General features: G+C 45.2%; 1 pseudogene; it reads right to left on the reverse strand.

Moving 5' to 3' along the window:
* Nucleotides 1-411: 411 nt before the first annotated feature.
* LOC125556565 lies at nt 412-16,994 on the reverse strand (annotated as a pseudogene).
* Between the last annotated feature and the right edge of the window lie 152 nt (nt 16,995-17,146).

Raw genomic sequence — 17,146 nt, forward strand, 5'->3', positions numbered from 1 at the left:
CCAAAGCTGCATGCGAACACATGCACTTACGGCAGTCAACATGCTTGCCTTACTTCTACAGGATGGTGCACCTTGATTTTGTGTGTGTGTGTCAGTGCCTGAGCACCTTTGTTTGGAGCACCACAAAATTACGTATATCCGATGTATAGTCACTCTCATTGAATTTCTTTTTCTTCACATATTGAATTGTACTTTTGGTACATCTTACTATCTTGTTTTTCCTACCGAGACTGCTGTCGATGCCAAAACCAGAATAGAAACACATTCATTGGTAATGACTTCTAAACAAAGCATAATCCTTTTGATAGTGTGCAATACATTTTTTTTCCAAAATGTGTATGGTGTGCACTACATATGAAGTTGATGTTCCAAGAATATTTCAATATATCTAGAAATAAAACAAATATTATCTCATCGCCCCTCTATCTCCGTAAGTGTAAACCTATTCACAGAAGTTTGAAAATAATTTCTGATTTGCTCAATATGAGAACTTTGTCGTGCAAAGTAGGCGGGGCGATTCGGGGTTGGAAGTGTGGTGCTTCCATTCTCTAGGACGAACACAACATATGACATACGTGGTCTGTCAGCTGGGTTCTCCTGGACACACAAGAGTCCTACATGGACACAAAGAAAAACTTCATCCGGTGAACAAGTATCCATAATAGCTGAGTCCACTAGTAGAAAACAGGGCTTTGGTCCAGGCCGGGTCAGCCCATTAGTCCCGGTTCAGTCCAGAACCGGGACCAATGTGGGCATTGGTCCCGGTTCGTGAGCCCAGGGGGCCGGCCGGGCCACGTGGGCCACTGGTCCCGGTTCATCTGGACCTTTTGGTCCCGGTTGGTGGGATGAACCGGGACCAATGGGCCTCGCTCCTGGCCCACCACCATTGGTCCCGGTTGGTGTCTTGAACCGGGACCAAAGGCTCCCCTTTAGTCCCGGCTCATGTCACCAACCGGGACCAATGAGGTGCCTATATATACCCCTCGCTCGCGAGCAGAGCACCCCAGTGCTCTGTTTTTCTCTGGCCGAGGGGGAGATGGTTTGGTGGTGCTCTAGCTCACCTCCTATGCACACAAGGTGTTCGATGGAATGCCCGAGCCACACTACTTAAGCTTTCTCCTCTCCAAACTCGACCTCCAAGCTCCATTTTCCATAATATTTGTCTAGGTTTAGCGGTCCGTCACGCCCCGTCCCTGTCTTCACCGCCGTCGATCACCCGCGCCGAGCTCATCGCCGGCACCACCGTGGTGAGCCTCTTGTTCTTATCTTCTTTCTGAAAGAAAAAATATTCTTACTTGTATGTTTACATAGATACTTGTATTATTTTCTTACTTTTATTATTGCATCTTATATAGTGCGATGGTTTTGGTATCCGCCCCCGTCGGCCCTCGTCCTGTCTATGATTCGGATGTGGTATATATATATTATCTTTATAACTATTGGTTCATTTATTGTTTATGAAAATTATGCCGACCAACGTGACATAGATTTTATTTATATAGGATGTATGTGAATCGAAAATGCCAACCGACCCTATTGTCGAGAGGTTAAATTTAGTTGAAAAAGAAAACAATTTGTTGAAGGAAAAAATAAAAAAAATTGAGGAGGAGAAGATGATATTGGTGTTGCATGTTGCGGATGTCATCGATGATCACAAGATCTAGATGGATGCAATGCGCTTGAAAATTAGAAAGATTAGAAAATATGACATTCATACCGAGGCTTGGTATCATTATGCCGTTGGATCAATTGTTACCTTGGTTGCGATGATGATCGCATTTGTTTTTGCATTGAAATGTTTTACATAGTTTCAATGTATGGTTTAATTAATTAGATGCTCTGGAGAGCTATATGTTGTTAGATGAGAACTATGTATGCACTTTGGTTTTAATATGATGATGAACTTCTATTAATTTGGACACTTAATTATATATAATGCACGCAGATGAACCGGCAATGGATGTACGGTGACAGACACACCTGCGAGTACATTAAGGGCGTGCATGAGTTTCTCGATGCGGCTGAGGCAAACAAGCAGAATGGTTTTATGTGTTGTCCATGCACTGAATGTGGGAATACGAGGTCTTACTCTAACCGGAAAATCCTTCACTCCCACCTGCTTTACAAGGGTTTCATGCCACACTATAATGTTTGGACGAGGCACGGAGAAATAGGGGTTATGATGGAAGACGGCAAAGAAGAAGAGTACGATGACAACTATGTGCCCCCTCAATACGGTGATGCTGCAACGGGGGGAGCTGGTGAAGATCAAGAGGAACCAGACGATGTGCCCAATGATGCTGCAACGGGTGAAGCTGCTGAAGATCAAGAGGAACCAGACGATGTGCCCGATGATGATGATCTCCGCCGGGTCATTGTCGATGCAAGGACGCAATGCAAAAGTCAAAAGGAGAAGCTGAAGTTCGATCGCGTGTTAGAGGATCACAAAAAAGGGTTATACCCCAATTGCGAAGATGGCAACACAAAGCTCGGTACCGTACTGGAATTGCTGCAGTGGAAGGCAGAGAATGTTGTGGCGAACAAAGGATTTGAGAAGCTACTGAAAATATTGAAGAAGAAGCTTCCAAAGGATAACGAATTGCCCGACAGTACATACACAGCAAAGAAGGTCGTATGCCCTCTAGGATTGGAGGTGGAGAAGATACATGCATGCCCTAATGACTGCATCCTCTACCACGGTGCATACAAGGATCTGAACGAATGCCCGGTATGCGGTGCATTGCGGTATAAGATCAGACGAGATGACCCTGGTGATGTTGACGGCGAGCCCCCCAGGAAGAGGGTTCCTGCGAAGGTGATGTGGTATGCTCCTATAATACCACAGTTGAAACGTCTATTCAGAAACGAAGAGCATGCCAAGTTGATGCGATGGCACAGTGAGAACCAAAAGAAAGATGGGAAGTTGAGAGCACCCGCTGACGGGTCGCAGTGGAGAAAAATCAAGAGAAAGTACTGGGATGAGTTTGCAAAGGACCCAAGGAATATATGGTTTGCTTTAAGCGCGGATGGCATTAATCCTTTCGGGGAGCAGAGCAGCAATCACAGCACCTGGCCCGTGACTCTATGTATGTATAACCTTCCTCCTTGGATGTGCATGAAGCGGAAGTTCATTATGATGCCAGTTCTCATCCAAGGCCCTAAGCAACCCGGCAACGAAATTGATGTGTACCTAAGGCCATTAGTTGAAGAACTTTTACAGCTGTGGAATGGAAATGGTGTACGTACGTGGGATGAGCACAGACAGGAGGAATTTAATCTTAAGGCGTTGCTGTTCGTGACCATCAACGATTGGCCCGCTCTCAGTAACCTTTCAGGACAGACAAACAAAGGATACCACGCATGCACGCACTGTTTAGATGACACTGAAAGTATATACCTGGACAAATGCAGGAAGAATGTGTACCTGGGCCATCGTCGATTTCTTCCGACCAACCATCAATATCGAAAGAAAGGCAAGCATTTCAAAGGCGAGGCAGGTCACCGGAAGAAGCCCGCCATGCGTACCGGTGATCACGTACTTGCTATGGTCAATGATTTACACTACGTAATCTTTGGAAAGGGTCCCAGTGGACTAGCTGTTCCGAATGACGCTGAGGGACACACACCCATGTGGAAGAAGAAATCTATATTTTGGGACCTACCCTACTGGAAATACCTAGAGGTCCGCTCTTCAATCGACGTGATGCACGTGACGAAGAACCTTTGCGTGAACCTGCTAGGCTTCTTGGGCGTGTATGGGAAGACAAAAGATACACCTGAGGCATGGGAGGGACCTGCAACGTTTGCACGAAAAAGATGGCATGCCTCTGAAGCAGTATAAAGGTCCTGCCAGCTACGCTCTTACGAAAGAAGAGAAAGAAATCTTCTTTGAATGCCTGCTCAGTATGAAGGTCACGACTGGCTTCTTGTCGAATATAAAGGGAATAATAAATATGCCAGAGAAAAAGTTTCAGAACCTAAAGTCTCATGACTGCCACGTGATTATGACGCAACTGCTTCCGGTTGCATTGAGGGGGCTTCTACCGAAAAACGTCCGATTAGCCATTGTGAAGCTATGTGCATTCCTCAATGCAATCTCTCAGAAGGTGATCGATCTAGAAATCGTACCAAGGCTAAGGAGTGATGTGGCACAATGTCTTGTCAGTTTTGAGCTGGTGTTCCCACCATCCTTCTTCAATATCATTACGCACGTCCTAGTTCATCTAGTCGACGAGATTGTCATCCTGGGGCCCGTATTTCTACACAATATGTTCCCCTTTGAGAGGTTCATGGGAGTCCTAAAGAAATATGTCCGTAACCGCGCTAGGCCAGAAGGAAGCATCTCCATGGGCCATCAAACAGAGGATGTTATCGGGTTTTGTGTTGACTTCATTCCTGGCCTTAAGAAGATAGGTCTCCCTAAATCGCGGTATGAGGGGAGAATGACTGGAAAAGGCACTCTTGGAAGAGACTCAATAATATGCAGGGACGGATATTCTTGGTCTCAAGCACACTACACAGTTCTACAGAACTCTACCTTGGTGACCCCGTATATCGATGAACACAAGAACAGTCTGCGCTCCAAACACCCGGAGCAGTGCGACGACTGGATTACATGTGAACACATCAGGACTTTCAGAAGTTGGTTGGAAACACGTCTCAGAGGTGACAACACTGTTTGTGATGAGTTGTACTTGTTGTCCAGGGGACCATCTTTGACTGTATTGACTTACAAAGGATACGAGATAAATGGGAATACATTTTACACGATCGCCCAAGATCAAAAGAGCACCAATCAAAACAGCGGTGTCCGCTTTGATGCAGCAACCGAGAGAGGAAAGGACACGTATTATGGTTACATAGTGGACATATGGGAACTTGACTACGGACCTGATTTTAAGGTCCCTTTGTTTAAGTGCAAATGGGTCAATCTGTCAGGCGGCGGGGTACAGGTAGACCCACAGTACGGAATGACAACAATGGATCTGAAAAATCTTGGGTACACTGACGAACCGTTCGTCCTAGCCAATGATGTGGCACATGTTATCTATGTGAAGGACATGTCTACCAAACCAAGAAAAAGAAAAGATAAGGAAGCGAATACATCATATGATGAGCCAAAGCGCCACATAGTTCTTTCAGGGAAAAGGGACATCCTGGGAGTGGATGGCAAAACAGACATGTCTGAAGATTATGAAAAGTTTCATGAAATTCCTCCCTTCAATGTCAAGGCTGACCCAAGCATCCTGATAAACAATAAAGATTATCCATGGTTACGGCGCAATAAGCAAATGACACAAGCGAAGAAAAAGTGAAGACTTTCTCCCGCAACTATTATGATGATACCATGCCAACTTTGTAACACACGAACATGCTACCATTGTCCATTTTGTACATGCACATGCTATGTGGGTGAAATTATGATACCATGCCAACTTTCAACTTTTTCAGAGTTCATTTGAAATGCTTTCATGTCTTATGGTTCGGCCCTCGTAATACCATGACCATTAGTCCCTGGCCCATGCCAAATTTCAACTTTCAACTTTCTAAAACTAATGGCACTAACAGAAAGTTTATAATTTTGCTCCTTGCCCCTGGCCCATGACCATTAGTCCCGGTTTGTGCCACAAACCGGGACTAAAGGGTTGGTCCTCGTTGCGGGCAGAGTTTAGTCCCACGTCGCCAACCGAAGGGGGCTCACACCGATTTATAAGCCCTTCCCTCTCTGCCTTGTTGAGCTCCTCTCAAAGTGAAAATAGATGCCCTAATAGAGAAAAGTTTAACCTAAATTCATAGTGAATTTCTCTGAAATTCATAGAAATTTACTAGGATTTAGGTTGAATTTTCTCTATAAGCGCATCTATTCTCATTTTTTAGTAAGTTAATCACAAACTTGTGATTCAAACAATTTTCAAAGAATTCAAATTTTAACTATTCAAATTTGAAAACTAATGGTACTAACAGAAAATTTATAATTTTTCTAAAACTAATGGCACTAACAGAAAGTTTATAATTTTGCTAACCTAAAAGCAAACAGAATTAAAAATTAAAACAAAAAACAAAAGAAAATAAATAATGCAAAAAACAAATAAAAAAACAGGAAAAAAACTATTTTTATAGTAAAGTTAATCACAAAATAAAATGGCACTATCAGAAAGTTTATAATTTTTCTAAAACTAAAAGCAAAAAAGAATAAAAAAATAAAGCAAAAAACAAAAGAAAATAAATAATGCAGAAAACAAAACAAAAAACTGGAAAAAAATAGCAACAATAAGTATTTTGTTGTAAGTAGAAACAAAATAAAATAAATAAAGCAACAAAGAAAACAAAAAACAAAAAAGTGTTTTTAAATTTGAAAACTAATGGCATTAACAAAAAGTTTATAATTTTTCTAAAACTAAAAGCATAAAGAATTAAAAAAAGCAAAAAACAAAAGAAAATAAAATAAATAAAGCAACAAAAAAACAAAAAAATGCCACCTACTGGGCCCCCACGGCCTGAATACGACTAGAAACCCATCAAAGGGCCAGGATTCAGGCCCGCAGGAGGCCCAGTAGGCCCACAGGCATAGCAGTGACAGTTAGGCCCATAAGCCTGCAATGGAGAGAAGCTCGACAGGGGTGCGACAGTGGGGCTTATAAACCACTGCGCACCCCTCTGAACTAGCGAGGTGTGACTAAACTTTCGACGCGGCAGTCGCACAAGGCCTTTGGTCCCGGTTGGTGGCACCAACCGGGACTAAAGGGGGGCGTTGGTCACGGTTTGTGCCACGAACGGTGACCAATGCCTTTGCTATATAAGCCAGCACCTAGGAAAATTTCACATTTCCCTCGCAGTTGCCCCCCGACGACGCCGAGCACATCGACGCCGCCAGGCTGCCCCAACGCCGCCCGCCGCCCCAACGCCGCCCGCCGCCCCAGTCGTCGCCGTTGCCCGCGCCCCGAGTTGCCGTTGCCCGCGCCATCGCCCGACGCCGTCGCCCGCGCCCTCGGCCGACACCGTCGCCGCGCGCCGCCGTCCCCTGCCCCGACGCGCGCCGCCCCTGCCCCGTCGCCGTCGCCGTGCCGCCGTCCCCTGCCCCGAACGTCGCCGCCTCTGTGAGCACCGCACGTCTGCCGCCCCCGCCACCGCCGTGCATTTTTTATTATACATGCTATTTTTTACATGTTTTTAGATTTTCATATATATGTGTATGTATGTATTTTTTAGATATACGTATTTTTTGATGTATGTTCATATATGTATGTATGTATTTTTTACATGTTTTTTGTATGTATGTATGTATTTTTTCAATTGTAATGATGTTTTAAAAATACATATATGCAAAAGTTAGATTTTTAATTAGAAAATTTTTATCTATATATGTTCTCTGATTTAGTACATTTTAGGTTAGTTTCATTTAAAAAAAAGTTTTATATATTTAGGAAGAAGGAACAGAAGGAAAAAAATGTTTTGTATATGAGGGTCGAGAGGGGGTCGACGGTCGAGAGGGGGTCGAGAGGGGGTCATCGAACATGAGAGGAGGAAAAGGATAAAAAAAGAAGAGGAAGAAGAAAAAAAAGAGGAGAAGAAAGAATAGAGGAGATCTTCTCCTCTATTCTTTCTTCTTCTTTTTTCTTCTTCTTCCTATATGTATTAGTTTTTTTATTTAGGTTGTTAATTAGTAGATATTAATTTTGTTCATATATGTATCTATGTATGTATCGGGTATGTCGTTGTCGATATACCCCCTACCCGATAACTTCGACATGAGGGGGTCGAGAGGGGGTCTAGGGTCGCCGAGGTGTCGAGGGTCGTCGAACATGAGAGGAAGAAGAGGATAAAAAAAGAAGAGGAAGAAAAAAAAGAGGAGAAGAAAGAATAGTCTCCTCTATTCTTTCTTCTCCTCTTTTTTTTTTCTTCTTCTTCCTCTTTATTTTATCGGGAACGAGGGTCGTCAAGGGTCGCGGAGCGGTAGAGGAGAAACCCTAAATAGAAAGTATCGTCGGTGTGAGATACATGTACCGTAGGTGTCGGACACTACATCCACGTCCCACAAGTGGCGCGGGCTTCGACGCCCACGTCACTTGTGGCACGTGGATGTAGTGTCCGATACCGACGGCCACATATATCTCACACCCACGATACCTGCTATTTAGGGTTTCCTCTACCGTTCGGCGACCCTGACCCTCGACGACCCTCGTTTCCGATAAAATAAAGAGGAAGAAGAAGAAAAAAAAAGAGAAGAAGAAGAAAAAAAGAGGAGAAGAAAGATTCTCCTCTTTTTTTTCTTCCTCTTCTTCTCTTTTTTTTTTCTTCTTTCTCTTTATTTTATCGGGAACGAGGGTCGTCGAGGGTCACCGAGCAGTAGAGGAAACCCTAAATAGAAAGTATCGTCGGTGTGAGATACATGTGGCCGTCGGTGTTGGACACTACATCCACGTCCCACAAGTGGCGCGGGCTTCGACGCCCACGTCACTTGTGGGACGTGGATGTAGTGTCCAACACCGACGGCCACATGTATCTCACACCCACGATACTTTCTATTTAGGGTTTCCTCTACTGCTCGGTGACCCTCGACGACCCTCGTTCCCGATAAAAAAAGAAGAGGAAGAAGAAAAAAAAGAGGAGAAGAAAGAATAGAGGAGTAAGAAACTCCTCTATTCTTTCTTCTAACTCCTCTATTCTTTCTTCTCCTCTTTTTTTTCTTCTTCCTCTTCTTTTTTTATCCTTGAAGCGTTGTTGAGGCCACCTCAAACCCTAGAGAAGCAGCGTCGAGGCCACCCAAAACCCTAGAGAAGCAGCGTCGAGGCCACTAATTAATATTAGTTCTACGTTTGCCACTAATATATCCATCTGTCATGTTTGAATAATAATTGCCATGTTGTAAATATTTGTAGAAACTATGGACACCGCCGGAGACGAAGTACAAGAAGAGTTGTTGGGGGACATAATCGCACGAGGAAGTGATGTTGTCTGCTCGTTGTTTCTCAATGACACCGATGGTCTGGAAGTAGCTGGCTATGATTATGATGGCTCCGGTGACCTAATGCCGGTGCAAGAAGGAGACCGTGAGGACGGCTGTGGTGACCCAATGCCGGTGCAAGAAGGAGACCGTGATGACGTCTCCGGTGACCGAACCGAGTCCGGCCAGGTATATATATTAGTTAAGCTTCTGTTGACTAGCTAATTGATGCATTCATTGTTTTGGTATGTACACATATTAATTAAGTCTTTGTTCTTTTTTCTAGCCCTCCGGATCGAGCACAACTTCGGTAAAGAGACGAGGCCCGAAGAAAAAGTTGAGCTCGGATGAAAAGTTTGAGATCATAGCAATCGCGCCCGACGGCCAACCGATTGAACCCTCCGGACAAAGAGCGCATTTGTTGCTCAGTGCGGGGTTTTGGTTAGGGACAAGATCCCGATCAGCATCCAGCAATGGTTAAAGCCGGCTACAGAAGACCCTGAGGTGTCTTATGTCAATGATATGCAGAAAAATGATCTTTGGAGTGAGCTGAAGTCAAATTTCACCCTACCGCGAGAGGATGATCCAGAGAGGCCAGTTAAAGAGCAATTAATCAAGTCTTTTGCTCTTAAGAGGATGACAGAACTATTCAGGAGGTGGAAGAAAGAGCTGAATAAGTTTGTCGAAAATAAAGAGACACCGGAATTCAAGGGCAGATATGAGAAGATCAGAGATCACTGGCCCGCATTTGTGGCCCACAAGACATCGGAAAAGAGTAAGAAGATATCGGCGACAAACAAGCAAAATGCTGCGAAGAAGAAGCATCACCATCGCACGGGGTCAGGTGGCTACCTCGTAGCCCGGCCTAAGTGGTCCAAGACTGAGAATGATCTGGTTGATAAAGGGATCGAACCAGAGACAATTAACTGGCCACACCATTGCCGGACTTGGTTCTTCGGGGCTGGCGGAACCTTGGACCCTGTAACAGGGAAGTGCATTTGGACGAACGATCAAATGGACATACCAGTCAGGAAGCTTAAGCAGTATATCGAAGCAGCGCAGCAAGGGAAGTTCTTTCCAAACAGAGAGAACGACGAGCTCACAATGGCCCTCGGGAATCCTGAGCACCCAGGACGGACACGAGGCATGCCAGGCTCCATTCCGTGGAAGGTTGGGTTTCTGGACGCAGGCGGTTACAAATCCCATGAGAGGAGAAAAAAGTGTAGCAGACCCAAATGCAGGCGCTGCAAGCAAGGTAGACGCGATAGAGGAACGAGAAGCAAATCGCAGCAAACGTACTGCCGAAGCTTCCCCCGAAGCTACCCCGCCATCTCAGCACAGAAGCAGCGTGGCTTCCACCGAGCTGCTTCAGCCGGAGCATGCCTTGACGGCTCCTGCCAGCTATCCCGTGGATGCTATCACGGAGTCTCAAAATTGCCACCTTATGACGCAATGGATGAATTTGAAGGTCAAGGCGGCTGTTGGCTCTGTTTATCCTACTGAACCCGGCGCAACTTTTCACTGCCGGCCGATTCCAGAAGGATATGCTAGAGTGATGGTGGATGAAATAATGGAGGGATTTGAGGACCTCCAGCTTGACCACCCTACCGGTGAAGGGGAGACTAGGCTAGGGTCTGCTCTGAAGACTCCATGCCTATGGCGGACGGAGCTCATCAACCTTCCGAACTGGACGCCTCCGCCTCCTCCTCCTCCTCCTCCGGCAAGTCAGGGCACTCCGCCTCCTCCACCGCCTCCTCCTCCGGCGAGCCAGGGCACTCCGCCTCCTCCACCACCACCTCCTCCGGCGAGTGACGATCAGGGCACTCGACCGGCTCCTTCTCCGGCGCGTGGCGGCACTCCGCCTCCTTCTCCGCCTGCGCCGACGCGCCCGAGCAGCCAGCCTCCTCCTTCTCCGCCTCGTCAGCAAGGGCGGAAGAGACCTGCCGCCGCTCCGGTTGCTCCGGCGCGTCGTAGTCCTTCTCCTCCGCCTCGTAAGCAAGTAAAGAAGACAGTCGCTCCGTCTGCTCGGCCGGCGTCTAGCAGTACAGCCAGAGGCGGGAGGACATACAGATTCGGTCCTTCTCTGAAGACTCCAGAGAAGTTACCATATGAGAGGACCCCGGAGGAGAACGCGAAGATCGCGTGAACCGAAGTGGATGACTGGTTTCAAGGGTTGAAAGCAAAGATACATCCACCTCTGGAGGAGAAGGTAGATCTGGTGAAAGCGAAGCGCACTCTGACTGCCCTGACAAAACCACTCAAGTCTCCGCCGAAAGGAAACTATGAGCGCATTATTGGAAAGGAATTTGCCGAAGCGGAGCGGTCGGGAAGTACTGTCAGTGATCAAAGGCTGAAAGAACGACGAGTTGGGAAACAAATTGCCCAGCTTGGCGAACAAGCGAAGCAATCGTGCCCCCCGCTCAAGGTGCCTAGCGACAACGTCGCTAATGATCTGAGGATGGTGCCCGGTTATAGCAATCTTGCCGATTACCTGCCCGACGATGTACATTATGAACCCATGAAGGTGAGGATACAAAGATACGAGTACGGGAAGCCTCTCGTCAAAGATGAAAGATCTCAATCAACGATGACGCGAAGATTGCATGATTGGTACTTGAAAATCTGCAGAGACTCTGGGGGAGGAGTACTTTGTATGTGAAAGTTAAAAAGGAGCATGACCTCGTTGGAATTGAACTGTTGCCTATTCCATTTGAGGAGTTCTTTTAGTTTTTCAATCAATTGGCCCTCGATAAAACAATGGTCACCTGCTACTGTCTGTAAGTACTACTACTTCTGTCATTAAGTCTCTCTATATAGCTCAGCTCTTTCATTGCATGTATTTATAATCATCCTCACTATATTATGCAGATTGAAGATCGCCGAATTGAAGAAAAGACAAGTCGGTGATATTGGGTTCATTAACACATATCTCATAGATGCAACTCAGATTAAATTTCATGCCGCGGATACCGAGGCCAACTTGCTACGATCGTCGGTAATAAATGAAAACAAAGATATAATACTCTTTCCTTACAACTTCAAGTGAGTGTTACTGTCTTGTGCGTATTCTGTTTCCCTTATATATATATATATATATATATTAGTCAAGGTTATAGTAATGTAATTGATGAGTTATGCATGTGTGTGCAGTTACCACTATATTCTTCTAGAGATTAAGCTTGAGCAGGGACTAGTAACTGTCTTAGACTCAAAACGAAAAGATCCCCAGGACTATGCGGACATGACTCAAATGCTCGAGAAGTAAGTTAAATCCACCATATCAGCAACTTTGTTCATTTCCTGATATATCAAGTAATTGTTTTCTTTGTCTGGCAGAGTTTGGAAAAAATTCTCCAAAAAAGCTCCAGGACTCCCGAAGAAGCTGCAATTTAGACACCCGAAAGTAAGTACTATAGTAGCATGTTCCGCGCATCTCTTATTGATTTGGCATTCTTGCTTATCAGTTTGATTGACCTCTATTTCTTGTAAAGTGGTTGTGGCAGGAAAAAGGGAATGATTTCTGTGGATACTACGTTTGCGAGTCCATCCGCCACACGACCTGTGAGCAGGGCTACACTGACGAACAATATGAAGTACGTAAATAACAACATTCACAATTTTATTTTATTACCATCATTTGTGTTGAGTTTCATTCATTCATATATATATGTATTGACCCCCTTCTTCAAATTAGGTGTTTCGGAAGCGGAATGAACTCCTAGCACCAGCTCGCATGCGAGCAATTCAAGAGGAATTGGCGGCATTCTTTCTTGACCACGTGATCGCTGAAGACGGAGAATACTATGTGGACCATGAGTCCGTATGATTATATTTGTAAAAGATAATTATTGTATATATGTAGCCGGTAGTGTCGGATAGATATACTAGAACTTGTTGTTCGACCAATCTCTCAGAGAAGGAGAGGTGGTCGATATCACTTCTCTCTGTATGCATATATGTTCATGACGATCTTCTGTTTCCTTCGTTTGCTTACTAGCTAGCTAGCGTGTCTAGTCCTCTCTATACGTATGTATAGTACGTAGCGTCGACCAAGCACGGACATAAGAGAGGACACTTCTCTCTATTAATTATAGCTAGCTAACACAATATATGAAACACCTAAATTAACCCCCCCAAAACCCCCAAAACCCCCAACCCCCCCCTTTCAAAAAAAACCCCAGCCACAGAAATGCTGACGCGTGGATGCCTATTGGTCCCGGTTGGTGCCACCAACCGGGACCAAAGGGTCTCCTGCCTGGGCTCCGCGCACAGGCCACGTGGAGGCCCATCAATCCCGGTTCTGGATTGAACCAGAACTAAAGGGCAGGGCATTAGTACCGACCCTTTAGTCCCGGTTCAGAAACCGGGACAAAAGGCCCTTATGAACCGGGACAACAGACCCTTTTTCTACCAGTGGTCCAACAAATCATCGGTCTTCCCTTCCTTCCACAGATTCCATGACTGGAAAAACCAAGAACATATAACTATTAATTTGTTTGCCAAACTAAAAACACTTCAAAAATTGGTCCACTTGCATTAAATAATAGAACACGAGATAAGCCTTGCGCATACTCACATAGACAGTGAGACTAGGGAAGCCCATGGTTTCACTATAGGAGCTTCTTCGTATTCCAGTGACAACCTCCAGCAGTAACACGCCAAAGCTGTAGACGTCAGACTGGTAGAGAAAACACCTTCCATTGCATACTCATGAGCCATGTAACCACTGTTGATCAATTATATTAGTTATTAAATGGGAGGTTAATTATTCAGAATTAACATTAGTTTTCCATTGTACTCACTATGTTCCGACAACGCGTTGAGTATTTGCATTTTGTTGATTATCACCAAAGATCCCCGCCATACCAAAATCTGCTACTTTAGGTTTCATATCCACATCTAGGAAAACATTTCCAGCTTTGAGATCTCGGTGAATTATAGATAGTCTTGAATCCTAGTGGAGGTAGAGAAGTCCCCTAGCGACCCCTTTAATGATATTAAATCGTGTTGCCCAATCCAACAACATTTTACTTGAATCATCTGTAAGGAGAAGCAGACGTAAGAAAAATAAAACAAATTTTTAGCTGTTTAAGGGAATTATGTTGTGTTTCCGTAATATGCACCAAAAAGGGTAGCATCTAGGCTCTTGTTAGGTAGATACTCATAAATCAGCAACTTTTCATCCCGCTCCCCACAACACCCAAGAAGTCGTACCAAGTTTCTATGCTGTAATTTGGCAATTAGAATAACTTCATTCTTAAACTCCTCTGTTCCTTGTTGAGAATCCTTACTTAGCCTCTTGATAGCAACTTCTTGACCACCCAACATTCCCTAGAGAATTTTAAGGTAAAATATTGATTTAATTTTGTTAGACAAACCAAAAAATTCTAACGATTTTAGAATACATAATAGGTAGTTGACAAACGAGTTACCTTGTATACTTTGCCAAAACCTCCTTGTCCAATCATACATGTTTTAGAGAAATTGTCTGTCGCTTGGGGAATTGTCTGGCAAATGGAAATTCATGTTCATGGAGAGTGTTTCCTTCCCAAAGTTCGTGAAAGGTACTCATACCGTTGAATGTTACATTCGTGTATTTTCTCCATTTTTTGTTCTGGCTTGCTCCCACAATATTATAGTCATTTTTATCTAATAAACATATGAACATGGCAAAAATAAAAAGTTCTATAAGAGTCGGACAAGGAAGTGCCAAACTTCCCGTACATGTCAAATCAGGGGGGGGGGGGGGTGTCGGCCTCTTATACGCAACTTTTACCTATTGAGCAATTGCCCATGCTCTTGGCACCGTTGATCACTAAGGCAGAATTTTGTCTTTGCTTGACAGGTGACTATTGCACTCAAGGCCCCATCTGCCTTTGCGTTCGATGAGTAGTATCCCATCCTTACTCTTTTGGGAGGCCAAATCCCGTAGAAATTGTATACGACTGTCCCTTGGCTCAAATGTTTCATAAAAGGATAGAATCCAAGCTCTTTTGGAGTGGTGTCTGGTTATCGTTTGACCACCAATATCTTTGATGTTCGTTTACTATTGCATGTATAAGCTCACAAAAAACAAGAGTAAACAACCCATGGGGCACTTTTTTCACAAGGAAAAAGAGAGATCTAACAATATGGCGACGGCTTGGCACATGAGATGTAAATCATCTAGCCTTCCCTCTTCACCCCTCATTAATCCCACCATGTGAGCACAGATATAATCAGAGACATATGTCCTTTAGTGCATAACGTATTGATCATCTATCGCTCTTGTTTCGTGTAGCCAGTCGAAGCCGAGTCTAGTTTCTCTAGCATGTGGACTCCAAGCAAGCTTAAACTCACCTAAGGGTTTATTTGCTCTAGCTTTTGTAGATTCAAGATTTTGAAGCCCAAGGATAAAGTACAATAATACATACTCCCTCTATCCGGAAATACTTGTCATCAAAATGAATAAAATGGGATGTATCTAGATGTATTTTAGTTCTAAATACACCCATTTTTGTCCATTTTGATGACAAATATTTTCGGACGGAGGGAGTACATTGTAAGATGATGTATTCAAATGTATTATCTAGCTAGGGAGAGGGGGTGAATTTACCTTTGAGTATTCTCCATGCGAAGCAAATGCTAAGTACCAAAACACCACTTCCTAGAACTGGCAACACAATCCTCACAATATTGCTCTTTGCCCTCATCCCTGTGTAGTACATACTTAGCATAAAAAAGACAAACCATGAAAGTGAAGTATTTGAGAGAACTAGTGCATGGATAGATTTGGTACCATTTGCTCCATCCAAGCCTGCAAGTCGGAGATAGAGTGTATCACTGGCAACCGAAAGTGTCGTGCCAAACTTGCCAGTGTCAACCAACTCCCCCACCCATAGCAAGCACCTTGTCACGTCTCTCCCATACCTACTACTGCTCAGGTTGGCATATTTATATGCCACACAGGAGCAGTTGCGGCTGCACTCTAATTTACACTCCCCGAGTGTGCTTTTATTCCCTCCAACAACCATGAACCTATCTGGTGACTTCATCCCTGGCAAGGCTAGGAAGCTATCACTGCACCCACGCAATGGCTCCTTCCGTTGGCATCCCGCCAAGAACTTGCCACTATTCCACTCCTCTATGCTTACTGGCTCAAAGCCGTTGAGGCATTTACAACTCGGGATGGGCGCGGCCGTCTCATCGCACTAGCCATTTGGGCCGCAGTAGCCATAGTAGTTGCATTCGGTGGATGGCCACTTCCAGAGTATGTTAGCATATACCTAGTGTGTGGGCCGCCATCAGAGACAAGGTAGGTGAAGTAGATCTCCTCGTTGTTGTCTACTACAGTCGGGTAGGTGATGATATCTGTGCTGGTATTCGCCTGTTGGTATAGATGTTCGCACCTCACTTGGTACCCGATCCATGGAGGGATACGGACCACCGGGCATGCTCCATCCGAGAGGAATACCTGGAGGGAATGTGTTCGTTTCACCGCCGAAGGAGAATCGGCCTGGTGAGGGGTCATCGGTGGCCTTCCGAGACACAAGTCGCTGGTAGTCGCCAGGATTGTACCTGATCCGAACCTTCATGCCCGAGAGGAGCGTGTCGGTGAGGTCGCCAAAGCTCTGCCCCAGTGTGGTGCCATTCGACGACCGAATGACGAGGTTGCCGGTGTTCATAAGCACCGAGACCGGGAGACGAGCTCGGGCCAGCGCCATAATCGTTTCTCGTCATCCAAAGGACACGGCCGCCACCATGAGACAAAATAAGATTGGATGTGTTGGTGAGTGAGAGCATTGGTATTGTGCTGTTGGTGTCCGGGATTTCTCGGTTGGCAACCCACACCACAGTGTGCTCGGGAATATCGTTGTACCATAAGCCAAGCTACAACTTGGCTGGAGTTGGAAGGGGCGAAGAAGCCTAAGGCAAAGCCATCATCGTCGGAGACGATGGTCTTGCCGGGAGAGACCGGCTCGCCAGAAACAAGCTAGTCTTCCGACGCAGACAACGGCAGGATCAGAAGGATCAGCACCGCCGTGCAGCAGGTGAGAGCTGACCGATCCATCGACTGAGCAGTCTTTTCCGCAAAAAAAAAAAAAGACTGAGCGGTCTGAAAAATCTAGTGTAGTAACCACATAGGCAGACTATTTAAGCTGCTAAGCGGGCAAGTACTTGCATGGAACCTTGGTCTACACGCAAAAAATGCTTTGACGAGCA

The sequence above is a fragment of the Triticum urartu genome, chromosome 5, assembly GCF_003073215.2.
Source record: "Triticum urartu cultivar G1812 chromosome 5, Tu2.1, whole genome shotgun sequence".
In the NCBI taxonomy this organism is placed as follows: domain Eukaryota; kingdom Viridiplantae; phylum Streptophyta; class Magnoliopsida; order Poales; family Poaceae; genus Triticum; species Triticum urartu.